Source organism: Mustela nigripes, chromosome 4 (assembly GCF_022355385.1).
Source record: "Mustela nigripes isolate SB6536 chromosome 4, MUSNIG.SB6536, whole genome shotgun sequence".
Classification (NCBI taxonomy): domain Eukaryota; kingdom Metazoa; phylum Chordata; class Mammalia; order Carnivora; family Mustelidae; genus Mustela; species Mustela nigripes.
Window position 1 is genome coordinate 4,135,641 of NC_081560.1, and position 17,094 is coordinate 4,152,734.

The following is a 17,094-nucleotide window of genomic DNA, read 5'->3' on the forward strand; positions in this document are numbered from 1 at the left end:
TCAAACAACCCTGTGATGTAGGTACTCTATCTCCCATGGAAACACACACACACACACACATTTAAGTAAGTTATTGAGGGCCCACAGCTGGTGTGGTGGGACAAGACTCCACCTCAGATCCATCTCTAAATCTCATATTCTTTTTTAAAAAGATTTTATTTATTTATTTGACAGAGAGAGAGAAATCAAAAGTAGGCAGAGAGGCAGGTTGGGGGTGGTAAGCAGGCTCCCTGCTGAGCAGCGAGGCTGATGCAGGACTTGATCCCAGGACCCTGAGATCATGACCTGAGTCAAAGGCAGAGGCTTAACCCACTGAGCCACCCAGGTGCCCCTAAACCTCATACTCTGTTCTTTGTGTGACATTAAACCTCATATTCTAGTCATTGTGTGACCATCTCCCAACCCACCGCTGACCTTGGTCCTGAATTTGGCTCAGAGCCTGGATTCATCCACTCCTTCCAGGGTTCTCTCCCCTAGGTAGACAGCACGTTTTTGCTTTTGGCCTAATTAAGAGAGAACTGTTAGACACGTTGATGGTTATATCTAATGTTCTTTTACGAAAGACGGGACATCTTGCACGCAGCAGTGACATGCCACAGCTGTGAGTCTGCAGAACCCCAGGAAAACAGTGGTGAAGCAATGAATGCCTTCTCATGGATCCCCAGGCTCCCTGGGATGTGATACGGTCCGAGAGTGGAGTCTTCCTTAGAGCCCATTAGCCTCATGGGCAAGGATGTTCCTGAATGGCATCTATGAGGACAGAGTCAAAATTTCAACTTTGGAAGTAGAAGTATCATTTTTGGGAAATCTGCATGCTCTTAACAGTTCCAACACGTAAAACCAGGGGACCAACTTCCACCATGTCTATTCCTTCACAGCTGTAGGAAGCCAATATGTACTATATTTGGGTGGCCGTTTCCCTGCTTTCTCAGTTGTCGAGGATGAATATCTGCATTTACAAACTGGCTAGCATGTGTGTCAAGAAGATGCAGGAATTTGAACCCCGCTGACACCTGTGTTATCAGAGGGGCTATTCTGTGTAAACATTTTGCTTTCCTGTGCGTAGAGTCAGAATATGTTCTTAGAGAACCTCTAACCCAAATCGCTCATTTCTAGAGATGAGGGAATACAATTACAGACAATCATGAAGTGAAATAAAAGTCGAAGTTAGGTATTATTTACAACTCATGAGGAAATTCTTCTGTCTTCCAGAGAGGAACAGCATTCCACAGCTGGCTGGCTGCAGTTTTCACAGCCCTTCTGAGGAGCAGAGAGAGGAAGTTGTGCACATGGTAAAGGTAAGTCCATTCTGAATTTTCATCCAGTGTGAAAGGAAAATAGAACTTTGCCTTGAAAGCAATTTATAAATCAACAAGTAGAAGGAATCAAAAACACCTCAAGAGCAACATAGCTCTGTGTACGTATTGCAAAAATTACCTTTGAATGACTGATTGATACCTGACTGACTTCTTCATTACTAAAGTTAGAAGAAATACTATATTACTATATATATTATATTCATTTACCTACTTGCTTTGCCAGTTCCAAAAGGGAATATTTTAAGTTGCCAGTAGCACATCTTGATTTTGACCCTTGTTTGTCTGGATCCCACCAAGTAGTTCCTTCCCAGTTTCTGGAAGAGGCAGCTCATATGTTCCCCATCCTTAAAAATACAGCCAGGTGACTACCCGGGAAAAGGAGATGTCCATGAACTTCTGGCAGTAGGCTCTTTTCGAACTTACATTGTCATATCTTCATGGTGAATCAGCGTCTCTTCTCTGCTGGTCTCTGTAGCGTCTTCAATGGCCAGGGGCCATTCTTACATCCTTTGGCATCTCTGGTGCCTGGCACACTGTCTGGCCACAATCCTCCACATCCCACCTCTGTCCAGTACTCGGAAGCCATCCACCTGTCCTGAACCCAGGACCTGGGCAGAGGCGCAACATCCCACTAAGAGATGGGGTTGGAGGGGGAGGGAATCTAATTCTCTAGAGAGTTCCAAAACGACTTATTTCCTGCCTCTTCTGTCTAGATAAAGTTAGTTTTGGTTCAGAGTGACAAGCTGGACAGAATAAAGAGTGAAATGCATGACAGAGCGGTTGCTGAGCGTACTGTTACCACTGCCGCTCGGTGGAGTCCCTGAGCTTCCTGGTGAACAGTTGCTAATGGAATGTTGTTATATTGCTGAAAAATCCTCTAATTACAATAATTTAATACACTCTGCTAAATGAAACCATGTTGGAGTCATATCAGCCTCCAGCAGAGCTGTCTTCTGCAGAGAAAGCCATTAGCAATTTGAGTGGTTTGCTTTCATTCGGTCTGTATTGGGGGCGGATACCCCTTTTTAAGACATTATTTTTCCTTAAAATGAGGCTTTCAAAAATGTGCTTCCCGACCACTAATTTCTTTTAGTGAACACAGAAATTATTCATCTTCAACTTCCTCCTCACAGCCTCCTCCTAACTCTGAGACGAGGGAAGAGGTGAGAAGGGGTCTTCTTTGTACGGCATTTTCCACAGAAACCTCCTCCCCGGGCCCCTCTACCAGCAACCGGTGGTCTGTGAAGCAGGCCTAATAGCACCTGTCCAAGGGCTTCCTGCCTCTTGATCCCCCACCCCACCCCCCGAATTCCATGCCTTAGGAAGAGTTGACCCGGATGCCAAGGTTTTGGGGGTGACCTCATCTTGGAGCAATGGAGAGCGTGTAGGGAATGGAATTTCTCCACTGAGTGCCTTCTGAAAACAGACTGGTTCTGGCTACAGTCCTCCTCATCCTTGGAGCTCACGCGGGCTCCTCCGAGTGGGTTCCCTGCTGTGTCTTTTCTTAGTCCAGAGTCTCATCTGCGAACTGAAGCCCTTTGATTGTTTTCTTCTGTATTTGTCATCCACGGTGTCAGGGCACGAGTGAACGTCAAAGCCGTCAATGGGCATGAGTCAGTGAAAAATCCCTCTCGGTTGCCACAGAGAGACCTGGGATGGAAAGAATTCACACTTCCAAGCTGAGATGCAGGTTTCGGTACTGACTTGACCAACCTTGGAGCCAGCTGCGGATGACTCCGGAAGTGCTCGTGAGTTGACTTTCTGCTGCAGCCTGTCCCCACACGCCCTCAGAACTTGAACTCTGTCCTGGAAAAGTAGGAAGGAAGAAGCCCACACTGATAATGCAATTTCTATCACCCTGATGGAATGGTGCTTCAAATCAGAGATTAAACTTCGAAAAATAAGTTACATTTCCTCACCTGAATTGTAAATCAAAATGTGAACCCAGAATACGTGGAAGCTTCTCTAGAAGGTGCAGGAAAGCTTGATAGCCATGACCTGGTAAAAAGTTCTACTAGTAGAACCAGGTCCCCTGGAAACAGTGGCTATAACCCAAGATGGACAGCCAGACTCTCTGAGGTCATGGCCGGCTCGCACAATCAAGTGACAGAGCAGACAGTGCTTCAGGGTGTGTCTGGGCACATGGAACAAGGAGATCCAGAGCTCAATGTGACGGTTCATTTTCTGCATCAGCGCAGCTAAACTATCGCTTGGCCAAACGTTAGTCTATATGTTGCCAAGAGGGTATTCTGTACATGTGATTGACTTCTACAATCCATTGACTTTAATTACCCTCCTAATGTGGGTGGGCCTTGTCCAATCAGTTGATAGCCTTAAGAGCAAAAACTGATGACTGCTGGAAAAAAAGGCATTCTATCTCAAGACTATAACACAGATATCCTACCTGAGTGTTCAGCCTGATAACCTGCCTTTCAGATTGCAGACTTGCCATCTCCCATAATCACATGAACCAACTGTTTCAAAACTTACGAATAATACATTTTTAACTTGCCAGTATTTTACAACAAAGCAGCAATTCCTTAAAACCTCTCTCTCTCTCTCTCTCTCTCTCTCTATATATATATATATATATATATATATATACACACAGAGATATACCCTATTTGTTCTTTTTCACCAGATAATCCTGAATGATACACCCAGGAGACACCATAGAGACCAATACTTAAATCGGAGGGTGGAACAGGAATGACGAGGAATCTCAGAAACCCTCATGGATGCAGGCGTCTTGTGAGCACAGCGTAACTTCCCCTGCTCCAGACAGGGTCCAGAGGCAGCAGAGACTCTGGCGGCAGAAGGCCATTGAGGGTGGTGTTAGGAATGAGTCTTCAGCTCTCTTTCTGGGCTGATGACACAGAATACCAAAACTAATTAATGCTTGCCCTCAAACTGGATATAATCCTGTTGAAAAGAAAGGGGAGCCCAGAAACTGGGGTGATTGCCAGAACAAGGACTTAAATACAAATTAAGTTCAGATATTTTCTAAGTCTGGGGTCTGAGACTTATATTTACTATACATATCTATGGTTTTTAACCACAAACTGTATTTCCCAATGTAAGTATAACCTAATTCCCCGTACACACTCTATTTGTTGCCATTGATAACAAAAAACTCCAGGGGTAGCTTAATAGAGACACTGCATAATGACCAAAGGAACAGATCCCCTCCAGGAACGCCCTTGCTCCCCAGCCAGGCATAGTCACATCTCTTGCTCTAATTCTGGCCTCTCACTTTTCTGACAGTATAATCTGAATTCTTGAACTTGTGTCACTCAGTGTGCTAGCTGGCATTGTGGTCTGACCTCGCACATTCTCCAGCCGGTGTTCCTGGAGCCACAGTACCGCAAGCTGCCTTAGCAGAAACTCTTTGAACTTGATCTTTGGACAAGTTGACTATAGCATCTACCAGCCCGACCTCATGCCATCCATCAACCCCACCCTGGTCCCTGTCCTGCAGGACACAGACAGACAAGACTTTGTAAAGTAAGCTCCTGCCCACAGATATACAAAGAACAGGTAGAATAATCCAAGACTGAAGAAAGCAAAGTAAAAGATGGGATTTCCACATTCCACATCAAGCTAGATGAACATATCATCGTTGCTAAGGTACCAACTTAGATATTTATTCAGAGATAGCGAAAGAAATAATTTTCAGTTTCAAAGCAATGGAGAGGGTTGATATGAATAATACATTTTTGTCTGTGCCAATATTTTAAAACAAAGCAGCAGTATCTTATTTGCTCAAATCTGTCTGTGTTTTATATTACATTTGAGCATGAGTGTTTTAGTAGAAGTTCATTTGAAATGTGAAATTGTTTATGCTCCTGATGCAAATTCAAAACAATCTGCCATCTATAGATTTGCCATTGTAATGGATTTTTAAACACATTTATTATCACAGAATCACTGCAGAGAAGAGAGATCACAAATGTCGCACAAGTGTGCTTCTCTTCATGACATTTCCCAAGGAGATTTCTCTTGCAGGGACTGAAGGTCTATGAGCAGTTCCAATCCCCTGAAGAGACCAGGCTCAGACAAAGGAAAGAGAGACTCTAGCTCAAAGCCAAACACTCGTTTGCTTCACCTCTGCTTCAAAGGTTTCCCAGACAACACTTAAATGAAAAGGAAACATACCAGGATCAGGAGCCCAAGAACAAATCTAGAATTCTAAGTGGTTAAATCCCAGTGGTGTTTCCAAACCATTCTCCAGAATGGTCACGTGTCCCACATTGTGTCCAAGGATCCCAGGGAGCTCTGTTTGTACCAGTGGTTGGGAGAAAAGTCCTGTGGACATTCAGGGTCCGTTCATCTTGCCACACTAGTGAAGTTTTATGTGTCCAACAGTCTGGTGCAAATCAAAATACACCCTCCTCCGTAAAAGACAGGTTGTTGCACCTTGTATTTATCACATGCCACAAGAAAGCATGGTGCTTGGTATGCTTCTTCCGCGGCCCTCTAATTCAACTGCTGTTTGGGTAGAACCATGTTCTGATGTCTGACAAAGGCTATTTCCAAAGTCCAGTTCGAAGAGTGTTCTAGAGCAGAGGTTTCTGCCACAAACCCAGCTGCCCTCCCCACTGAGCCACCTGCCTTGCGTATCCAAGTCACAGGGAGCACCAAAAGCTGACAAGTCTCCGGCAAACCCCACTCGGAGAGTCTCGGCACAGACCCCTAGTGAGCCAGAGTAAGACTATGTGTCCTACTGAGTAAAAGTTCCCGATTTGCAAAGCAATGCCCAGCTTTTAGCAGAGACTGTGTGCTTGACCAATCCTGGGGCACTCTGGAGTGGGTATTGCCCATCATGGGAGCCTGTGTGGTGCCATAGAGGCTGAGTCTCTGCAGCCTGCCTCCCTCAGCATAGGAGTGACTCCAGGAAAAGTGACATAGTAAGGCAATTCTCTGCAGTGTGGGCAGGACCTACAGGGGCTGACTGGGGAGTCCGCTCACTGACTACACTCCCCACAGCTGGGCAAAATGTTCTTTTTTGAAGGGGGATCTGGGCAAGAATCTCCATGCATAGAATTGTCCCCCTGAAGAGGTGATTCCTTTATCATTAGGAAGTGTTCTTGCCTTTGATAATACTCCATGCCCCCAAAGTCTAATTTGTCTGGTATTCACGTTGCCATTGCGGCCATGTTAGTCTGCTTTGGCTGACATGACAAAATACCGTAAGACTGAGTGGCTTCAACCACAGAAACCTATTTTCTCACATTTCAGAGGCTGAAAGTCCCAGATCAATATGCTGGCAGGGTTGGTCTCTAGTTAGAACTCTCCCCATGGCTTATACACTGCCACCATCTTGCTATGTCCTTACATGGCCTTTCCTCAGTGCATGTCTGGAGAGAGGGTCCTGGAATCTCTTCATCTTTTTATAAGAATGCAAGTCCTAGAGAATTAGGGTCCCATCCTTGTGACCTCACTTAACCTTAATTACCTCCTTAAAAGCCGCACCTCCAAACGCAGTCACACTGAGGATGGGGCTTCAACATACAAATTTGAGGGGAACATAATTTGGTCCACAACATCAGCTTCCGTATGATTAATATTTGCATGATATATCCACCTTTGTCTTTTTACTTTTAACCAATCTTTTTTTCATGTTTAAAATGGATCTATTTTTAACTTTTTGAGGAACCTCCACACTGTTTTCCAGAGTGGCTGCACCAGCTTGCATTCCCACCAACAGTGTAAGAGGGTTCCCCTTTCTCCACATCCTCTCCAACACATGTTGTTTCCTGTCTTGTTAATTTTTGCCATTCTAACTGGTGTAAGGTAGTATCTCAGTGTGGCTTTGATTTGAATTTCCCTAATGGCTAATGATGTTTAACATTTTTCATGTGTCTGTTAGCCATTTGCATGTCTTCCTTGGGAAAGTATCTGTTCATGTCTTCTGCCCATTTTTTGCCAGTATGAAGGTTCCTCAAAAAGTTAAAAATAGAGCTACCCTATGACCCAGCAATTGCATTACTGAGTATTTACCCCAAATATACAGATGTAGTGAAAAGAAGGGGCATAGGCACCCCACTGTTCATAGCAGCAAGGGCCACAATCACCAAACTGTGGAAAGAGCCAATGCCCTTCAACAGATGAATGGATAAGGAAGCTGTGGTCCATATACACGATGGAGTATGATGCCTCCATCAGAAAGGACGAATACCCAACTTTTGTATCAATATGGACGGGACTGGAGGAGATTATGCTGAGTGAAATAAGTCAGAGAGAGTCAATTATCATGTGGTGTCACTTATTTGTGGAACATATGGAATAGCATGGAGGACATTAGAAGGAATGGAAAAATGAAGGGGGGAGATCAGAGTGAGAGATGAACCATGAGAGACTATGGACTCCAGGAAACAATCTGAGGGTTTTAGAGGGGAGGGGGCACGGGGGATGGGTGAGCCTGGTGGTGGGTACTAAGAAGAGCACGGATTGCACGGAGCACTGCGTGTGTGCATAAACAATGTATCATGGAACACTGCATGGTGACTAACATAACATAAGAAAAAAATAAAATAAAACAAGATGGATCTCTCTCCCATCCAAGTACTAACCAGGCCCTCTCAAATGGCATTTACACAGTCTTGCTGTTCTTCTTAGTATCTAAGTTCTTCTCCATTTAATTGGAGAATTTTGTGTCTTTCTATTTCATGCAGTTGTTGCTTCGGTTGGGAGAAGTCTCCTGTTGCCGTGTGCTTTCCATTGGCCTCACCCGTTGTTTCCTTTTCCCCACATTCCTTCCTTCCACTAGGCTTGTTAGCTGGGTTTGTTTTTGTTGTTTTTTTCTTTTTTTAGTACTCCTAAATCCATGTGATTACCTTTATTCGTTTTAGGGTTTTTTTTTTTTTTTTTTTTTAAGTTCTTCAGATTTCCCAACTTGGCACAGGGGGTCAGGGCTTCCGGCTACAGGCCAGCCCAGAGAAAGGGGGTGACCCAGGGCAAGGTGACTACACAGCTGACCACGCCCCAGGGTGGACAGGAGCCACCTGTCAGAGCAACGACACAACCCAGGAGACGCATCCTTGAGTCTCGGGAGAGATCTGTGCAGCACACATATGTGAAATGTTGTGGGTGCAATCTTGGTTGCTTTAAGCTATTCGTTGTCTTTTGAGAATATTGAGGTTTGTTTCACCGGGAAATTAGTTTACTTAAAAATCATCCTGGTCCTTTTGAAGTTCTGAGTCCATGGAGACTGGTGAACGCACTGGTTAGCACAGGACAGCCCCGCTCCCCAGCAAGGAATAATCAGTCCCAAAATGTCAGTAGAGCCGAGGCTGAGAAACTCTGGCCAGCAGTGGGCGTTAGGCCGTGGCTAATTAAATCCTCCTCCCAAACCATGGCCTTCCTTGGTGTGTCAGCTGGGTACCAGAAGTGTTCAGCATGGCCCATCCACTCTGACTGGTCAGAACTGTGATGTCTCCCAGGCCTGTGAGAAGGCCAGTGTGCCACAGAGATCATGGGTCACTGGGAGTTGGCTTTTCTCAACAATGTGGACTCTGGCCCCAGGAAAATGCAGCTTGGATTCAGACAGGTGACTCTTTGCAGATTCCCAGAAGTCTCCTTCTAAACAGGTGTATCCTCGCCTACACCTCACCTTGCCAAACCCCTCTCCAGCAGCCCCAAGCCCCCGATCTGTCTGAACTCAGTAAGCCCGATGTGCTCTCTGCCTTCCCCTCCCTAAGTCATGGTCCAAAAGCCCACGAGGCAGAAAGCCAGGCGATTGCAAAGCTCGCCTTGGCTTTTCCTTCTCTCTTAGGTCACAAGCCCTTGCTGTCTATTGTCACATCTGGAAACACTCATTGAATACATTGTGTCCAGCTTCACAGCAAGCAGGAAAGTTTAGTCCGGTCCCCGAGACTTCAGCACGACCAGAAGCCAAGTCTCCAAGTCAGGTTTGGTGAATCTCCTGCTTCTTTTCGTCTCTTGCTTCCCCACTGCACACTTCCCCTTCACCCAACTGCGGGTTTATCAGTGTGTATGTGTGTGCATGTGTGATGTGTGTTTTCTGTAGACAAACATCAGTAAATCTCTCATGAATAACGAAAACCTGCTCTTGTCACTAAATACAATTCACCGGTCCCCAAATCATAAATAGCAGTCTGGCTTGGGTGCCTGGTGGCTCAGTCATGAATCCTCAGCCTTCAGCTCAGGTCACGATCCCAGGGTCCTGGGATCAAGCCCCACATTGGGGGTGCTCAGCAGAAAGCCTGCTTCTCCCTCTCCCACTCCCCCTGCCTGTGTTCCCTCTCTTGCTATGTTTCTGTCGAATAAATAAATAAAATATATTTTTTAAAAAAAGAAATGTCTCAATCTTGCCACCTTAATATTTTTATTTCATTTAAAAAGTAGGTCTGCAGTCATGGAGCCTGCCTTGCTGCCCAAAACGGGCCAACCCCCTGACCCTGCTGCCCGAGACTCTGAATTGTCATGGCATTTTTTTAAACATCAGGTTTGGTCTGTATTCAACACAGATCCATGCCAGGCACCCCCGACAACCCCTCCCACTGCAGAGGAAATGCCCGCACCCATGGCTAGTGTCCCTGCTCCCCCACACCCGGGATGGAGACATTTGAACGGATCGCTCCACCTGTGGCCTCCTGGGATGATGGACACACACTCCTGGAATTCTAGCAAATGGTTCGCATGTCATGTGAGAGTCACTGGATTATGCGCCCATCCCTGAAACTCACATTAACCACCTTCTTCAGCTTTTATCCCAGTTCTTTCTGCTTGAGCAGTTTCACATGCCTCGCATGTGCAAGATCTCCCATGGCATTTTCTTGTTCATATACAGAACATACACAGCCTTCGTCACAGCACGGTCGGAACTCCTTGCTGGGTGTGGCATGCTACACTTCTGACGTTTCGATTAACTCTTCCAACCATCACTGCATTTTTCAGACCGTTTCATCTTCCACTGATGTCCATCAGCTCTCGCCGCTGGTGCTCTTTGAGGAAGCCCATCTTACAGAGAGATGGAACCGATCGCTGGGAGTCGGTCAGGGAGTATCTGGAGAGGACACGCCCACACGGGGTGGGAGATGCGGCCATGGGAACCTGTGGACACTGGTGGGTGGCCAGCTTCCCCTTTGGCAAACTGCCTTCCTCCCCCCGGAACAGACCCAGAGCTGCCGAGTCAAACACACCCTCGATAACATCCTGCCACGTGCCTGACCCTCAGGGTGACGCCTGAGGAGGAAAACCAGGAAACCCAACTGCTGAAACTCAGCCATGGTGCCTCCCAACAATCACATATCACCTCTGTGTGCCAGGTGAGCACAAGAATGATAAAAAATGATTTGATGACTTCAAATGAGATCTAGAAGTCCAAGATTCAAAGCAACCCATTTTCTTGAAAGAAGATGAATTGTATCCACTTTGGGTTGAATAATAGGAGAACAAAATAGCTTCATGAGCCCAATGTTCTTCTCTATTCATGGTAGAGCTTCTATTTACAGTTCCTCCTTATTTGGATTATACTGCCCACAGTTCCAACGGGACATGAAATCCTGTCTCTAATAGGCAAGGGCAGCTTTAACAAGGCAGCCGAGGAGCCCCAGGTGTTTGTTGCTTCCCATGGTCGCTCTCCTCAGGTGTCACTTCCATGCTGATGATCACAGCAGGGGGAAGGGGACTGTCGGGCTCTTCATCTGCCAGGTTGTTCAGCCCAAACCCCTCATATTTGTTTCTCTAAACTCAATTATTTTGCAGGCTCATATTATATTGAATTACACATCTCACAATATTCGAAATGGCTCATTTGTTCTGGGAATTACATGCCCCTAATTGCATCACAAAAATGCTGACACCCGGCAGAATGGGAATGAAACACGGCACACCATGCCGTGGTCTCTAGAATGCAGTGCAAGATGGCATATTTAAACATTGCTACAGTGCCGGTCAAGTGCAAAATGTATGGGAGCAAATGCTATTAGGTATAATAATGATTTGTATTGACGCCACTCACTTCTCTGCAGGGCTTTACTGTAAACCTCAGCGCCTTTGGGGTAGCGTCCTATCTCAGTTTAAAGGACTCACTCGGTTGTTCTTTCAAAGGCACCTAACCATTTCCAAACAACCATTTTGACACTGACAGTAGATTACTAAGGAACAGCCCTGACTTCCTATAATAGGCACCATGGTAGGCCACCCAAGTTCTCCTTTGGGGTAGCAGAACTGTTCCCCCAGCAGCTGAGCCTACTGACTGGCCTCCTGGGCTGTCACCCTCTCCAAGAACTGTCCTCAGATGAAGGCAGCTCCTTCACTCCAGGTCATGGCACCAGAGGAAGGGGAAGCCCATACCTAATGACCGCCTGACTTGGAAGGAAACCACCAGGCACTGTGTGTCCGGCTTCAGAGCCCCTCACAGCACAGCCAGCAGAGGCTGTGTGGAGCTCATCAGTGCCAACTCGGCTCCTGTCAGTCCTCCTTCCTTGGCTGTTGATTTGGAAGTGCTCCGTGGTCAACTTCCTGCACCCAGTCTGCATGTCCGAGTGTGCCTGGCACCTTTATCCCTTCTCCCTCAAGTTCAAACTCCTCAGCCTGGCTGCTGAGCCCTCCAAGCTCTAGCCCCACTTTTCCCAAATGTCAGTGATTAAAAAGGTCTGACTTCTCACGCTCCCCCATTCAGGCTATATTCATTTATGCTTGGGTCTTTTCATTCTTTTCCAACATGGTGCATTTTGTGCCCTAAATGTTCATGGCTAACCGTAAGACTGATCAACTCAACAAAGACAGACTGCTCAGAGGCCCCTTGGAAACTGATATAAACCAGAATGGAACACGTAAGGTGGCAGCCCGTTTTGATGGGAGAAGAAAAAACTATCTATTGCTGGGACCACTCCTCGGAGAGAGACTCAGGTGCTGCAGGAATATCACGGTGATGATCCGGGATCCAGCTCCGAGCGACATGGAACCAACCAATCAAAAGAAAACCAGAGGGAAAAGGAAAGATGAGAAAGGAGCGAAGACAGGACTATACCAGAGGAGACGAAGAAACAACTCCATGCAGGCAACAACACTCACCCCAAAATGCCCAGGCCAGTCCCCTCTCCCCTCTGGGCCAGCTCTTGAGAAACACCAGGGGTCCACAAGCTTGAGGAATTTTCCATGTCTGACGTCTGGTGATGGGTTTGCCTTGTGTGGGATGGAGGACGGCAGAGTTGAGGGTAGGGACTGAGATACTTTTACAGCCTTCCACCCTGCTAAGCTCTCAAGTCCACCCTGGCCTCAGAGGCTGGCGGCTTGGTCAAGATCGCAAAGTTAATGACAGCCAATCAGATCTGCCTTTCCCCGCATCAGAGGCCGTCTGAGCGATCACCAGGCTGAAACCTACCAGCGCTGTCAGCATGACGGAGGCACCAGAAACCACAATTTAAATTAAGGATTAAATCCGTGATGGTGACATTTCGGGCCACCTGCGGAATTTTAGTTCACATTAAACAAATGCAAATCCTTCATAATCCTTTTTAAAAAATACTTAAAACTGATTTTTCACTCTAACAAAAGCCGAGTTTCCAAAATCAATGAATATAATTCAACACTCTCATCTTAATGACATTTTCTGGAGTATGGCTCATTCTTTCAGATCATTTTCCCGGGGCCTGAAACCTTTAGCACAGGGCTGAGCTAGCACAGGAGAGGCATTGGGGGCTGTCTGGATCTAAGGGAAATTCTATGCAAAATAATCACTGAGCAATGTTACAGAATGGCTCATTTTCAGCCAACACAACAAACGCTGTGAACACATTAAAATATTAAAATATCGAATGACCGTGAAGTGGACAAACGAGGTTGTCATGCAGAATTTGTCATTGCCACTGTGAGCTCCAGCATGTCACATGACGTTGGAAGTCCCGCTGCCACTTACAACAAAGGGAAGCAGCCCAGTAAGAAGAACTCATCCACAGACTCGCCGATTTCTGTAATGGATATTTTTAGGACGTGGCTCCTTGAAAACCACCGTAAAGAGCACGTAAGGTTTATTGACAACACTGTATAACAGGATTTTCCGAGGCCCTTATAAAAAAAAAAATGATGCCTGTGCCCTCCCCAGACTTACTTTATAGACTCAACAGGGGCAGAGCTGGAATCTGCTTTTCATCAGCTTCTCCAGATGAACCTGTTGAAGAGCCAAACTTGAGAAGCCCATCCCTAAGCATAGTCCTAAGCTTGGAAAGCAGTCCTTCTCCTGTCTTAGTAAGGTTTTCCTGTCCTAGGAACTCTGGGAATTCTGCCTCCACACCAATCCTGGTATTTATCCAAGCCCTAAGATACATCCCGACGTGCACCCACTCACCAAAATTCCCTACAAGTGAAAGTACTGAAGACGATTTTGGCTCAGTCTCAGGTCTCAGCTTGGATGCCATCCTACATGCGGAAGCTGTGTGGTCGCATTGCTAGGAGGCTGCGTGCAATTAATGATAGTTCGTGCAGTACGGGGGCTCACAGCAATATCGAGGGCTACTCCCTTTTGTAAAAGTGGGGGGGGGAAATTACCTGATAATTCAATCACTGTCTGGTTTGTAAATGAAATTTATAAAACAAAATTCTTAAGAGTTGTTTTTGTAAAAAAGATTTTCTATATTTATTTAAGAAAGAGAGAGAGAGAGCATGAGAGCATGAGCGAGATAATGGGAGGGGCAGGGAGGGCAGAGGGAGAGGGAGGAGCAGGCTCCCCGCTGAGCAAGGAGCCCGCTGTGGGGCTCGATCTCAGGAGCCGAAGGTAGACACTTAACCCACTGAGCCACCCAGGTGCCCCAGAGTCAGTGTTAACCATTTTGATTTTTATAACAACTAGTAGAGCACACTACTTTAAGGGGAAACAGAGAAGAAATGGTTCTCCAGCTCTGCTGAGTGATTGGGGCTGCCCTTCTTGGTGAATACAGCCACATATTTTTGCAATGCTCGGCTGTTAATAAATTACCTTTTTTAAAAAATTCTCATCACAAAGACTTTTTTTCATGATATTAGGCTGAATTTACATGTGTAGTCTGTTCTCTTCAACAACACGAGAGCCAAGCAAGCATCTTTTAACTATTTCAAAAGTTACAGAAATGAGAGACCAAAACCTCTATTAAACATTACAAGATCAGAAAGTTCATTGGCTCTCTTCAAACTTTGCTCCCAATTGTGTATAAATCCTCAGCAGAAGCTCAAACAGAATCAATGTGCTCTCTCTCGCTCGCTCGCTCGCTCTCTCTCAGAGCATCTGCTTTCTGGCAGAAAGGCACAGGTGGGAAGGAGAAAATCTTAGACCTGAGAACAGTGACACCCTCTGACCATGGATTCCCAAGAAATGCTAAACTGAAAAGGAAGGGCTGCCCCTGTGTGTGCTGCGTTTATGGCCAGAAGAACGCGAGCAGGAGCTAGGGAGGGACCCGGGACTCACACGCCTGCCACCAGAGACGCCCCAGTGCCGTATCTCCCCCTCAATCCTGCCCGCAGGCTTTGCTTCTGCCTCCGATTAGCATTCAAGTCCTGCTGCTTTCTCTCTCTGTTTCCTTTAAGTTAAAAGGCAGACGCCGTTCAACGTGTCCATAAAAGACCCCGGTACGCCATGGGCATTCCTGCTTCGACCACAGTTTTCTCTAATTCTACGTCCACCTTGAATGCGGGAGACTTTGACGGACATTGCAGGGGAGTCTGATGACAGCGTAGGTGACTGTCCTCCTCATGCAGGCTCCTGTTGGATGCCCAGATTGGCATACTGGGATTTAGAATTTCCAATTCCAGGTCCCCCGTTCTGATCCTAGGGAGTACCTGTACTGGGGCTCATTCTTCCCAATGTCCCAAGCCCGGGTTCCCCTGGCCCTGTCGTGGTCAATATTCCTCACAGTCACCATTGTCTGAGCTGCAGTTTCTTCTAACAATTGTATTCATTATCCTTTCTCTCCCAGAGATGTCCACAGTTCAGACCTTAACATGAAGCATCCACTGGGTTTTTCCAGTCTTACATGTCATCCCTGTGAAAGGAGCTAGTCTCCTCCTCTCCCAGGTACATGGGATACGGCGGGGGAGGACATGGGGGACAGGCAGTCGGTCTGTTTTGTAAAGAAGTAGGGCAGACCTCCAGCTTCATCCTAGGAGTTCATAATCACAAGGCAGTCCCCTGGGCCCTAAAACAGTCTATCTTCTCTCTGACTTTGCAAAACTCTACAAGAAAGGACAGGTCCTTTCCTTAAAATTCAGATACTGAGGATCTCAGCTTGCACATACAGTACCATCATAAGAATTAGGCAAAGATGCTCCGTTAGAGCAAAAACTTACAGAAGGCATCCCCATTTTCTGGAACAGTCCACAAGGACTCAGGACTTGCGAAGCAGAGGGTGGTCTGAATTCAGCCCTGTTGCTCCATTGGCCAGATGCTGTCATTTGGGGCACAGCCTGTCCACCAGAGTAGTGGCCCCACAAAGAAGAGACACTGGCTTAGACCCAGGCCTCTTGAAAGCAGGGCTTGAGAGCACGAAAGGAAGAGCAAGATAAAAGGGCGGGTCCTATCTGAGAGAAGAAGGAGGCACACCGGAGAAGGGGCCAAGGGAGGATCAAAAAGATAAACAAACTTTCTTAAAAAAAAAAATTAGAGACTCTTAATCTCACAAAACAAACTGAGGGTTGGGGGGATGGGGAGAGGGCGGTGGGTGATGGACACGGAGGAGGGCATGTGCTCTGGTGCGTGCTGTGAAGTGTGTAAACCTGGCAACTCACAGACCTGTACCCCTGGGACTAATAATGCATTATATGTTAATAAAAGAATACAAAAAAATTTTAATGATTTTATTTACTTATTTATCGTCAGAGAGACAGTTAGAGAAGAGAGAGCAAAAGCAGGGGGAGCAGCAGGCAGAGGGAGAAGCAGGCTCCCTGATGAGCAAGGAGCCTGATGCGGGATTTGATCCCAGGACCCTGGGATCATGACCTGAGCTGAAGGCAGCTGCTTAACCGACTGAGCCACTCAGGCGCCCCCAAACATGAACTTCCATCTGCTGAATAATTTCATATCTGGAGTCTGACTGGGAGAAGTAGGGGTTCCTTCAGGAGACTCGGGTGAATATTTCTTTGTATCCCTGAGATTCCACTGGAAGTATTACCACAGTAAGTCTTCCATAAGCTTTTTGGTTGATAAGAATAAGAGGGGTGACGAGCTGGTTTCCAAGTGCCTAAAGGGTTAGTTAGAGCCACGTTTGGTTAAAAGTTACAGTCCACATGAATATGCTCCAGCAGGCCATTACTTAGCAAATGTGGTTTAACTGGGTCATCAATTCAAATATTCGACGGGAAATATGCACGCACATACAGTGTCACACACCAGGGACATAAAGGACACAAACAAATCCTCATGTGTAATCCTTAAATGGCAAAGGGGAAAAAATACACCCCTGCCTCATCAATTACACCGAAGACTGGAGAACACCGAGCATCAAGGTGATTTGGCTCCTTGCTGTGGTGTCTTTGACATACTGGTCTACCATCAACTGTGAGGTAAAGATCAATAGGTAAAATCTCTACAAACAGTGAAGTCTTTAACCATTTGAACAGAATACACACATGACTTAACATTTCAAGGGGCTATATAGTACCGTTATCATAAAACCCCATATAAACTCTGGCTAGACTAAATCTCTCCCTAGGGCACAAATAAAAAACAATAAATTTGTCTCTAGGGTGAGGATTTAAATCTATAACAGGACTACTGGTCCAAAGGCATTTGTTAATAAAAACTCACAAATATTCATGAAGCAAGAGCAGCAGCTCTAAC

The 17,094-nt window shown here is 46.2% G+C and overlaps 2 long non-coding RNA genes across 4 annotated transcripts in view; both read right to left on the bottom strand.

Moving 5' to 3' along the window:
• The window catches only part of LOC132014848 (uncharacterized), a 42,691-nt gene extending 26,951 nt beyond the window's left edge, over nt 1–15,740 (bottom strand). Inside the window, exons 1-2 of the long non-coding RNA XR_009403467.1 lie at nt 15,606–15,740; nt 13,399–13,458 (exon numbers count right to left, since the gene is read on the bottom strand). This is a non-coding gene — a long non-coding RNA (uncharacterized LOC132014848). The remainder of the gene's footprint in view (nt 1–13,398; nt 13,459–15,605) is intronic.
• The window catches only part of LOC132015539 (uncharacterized), a 253,741-nt gene that overhangs the window by 130,715 nt on the left and 105,932 nt on the right, over nt 1–17,094 (bottom strand). The gene's annotated exons all lie outside the window — the stretch shown is intronic.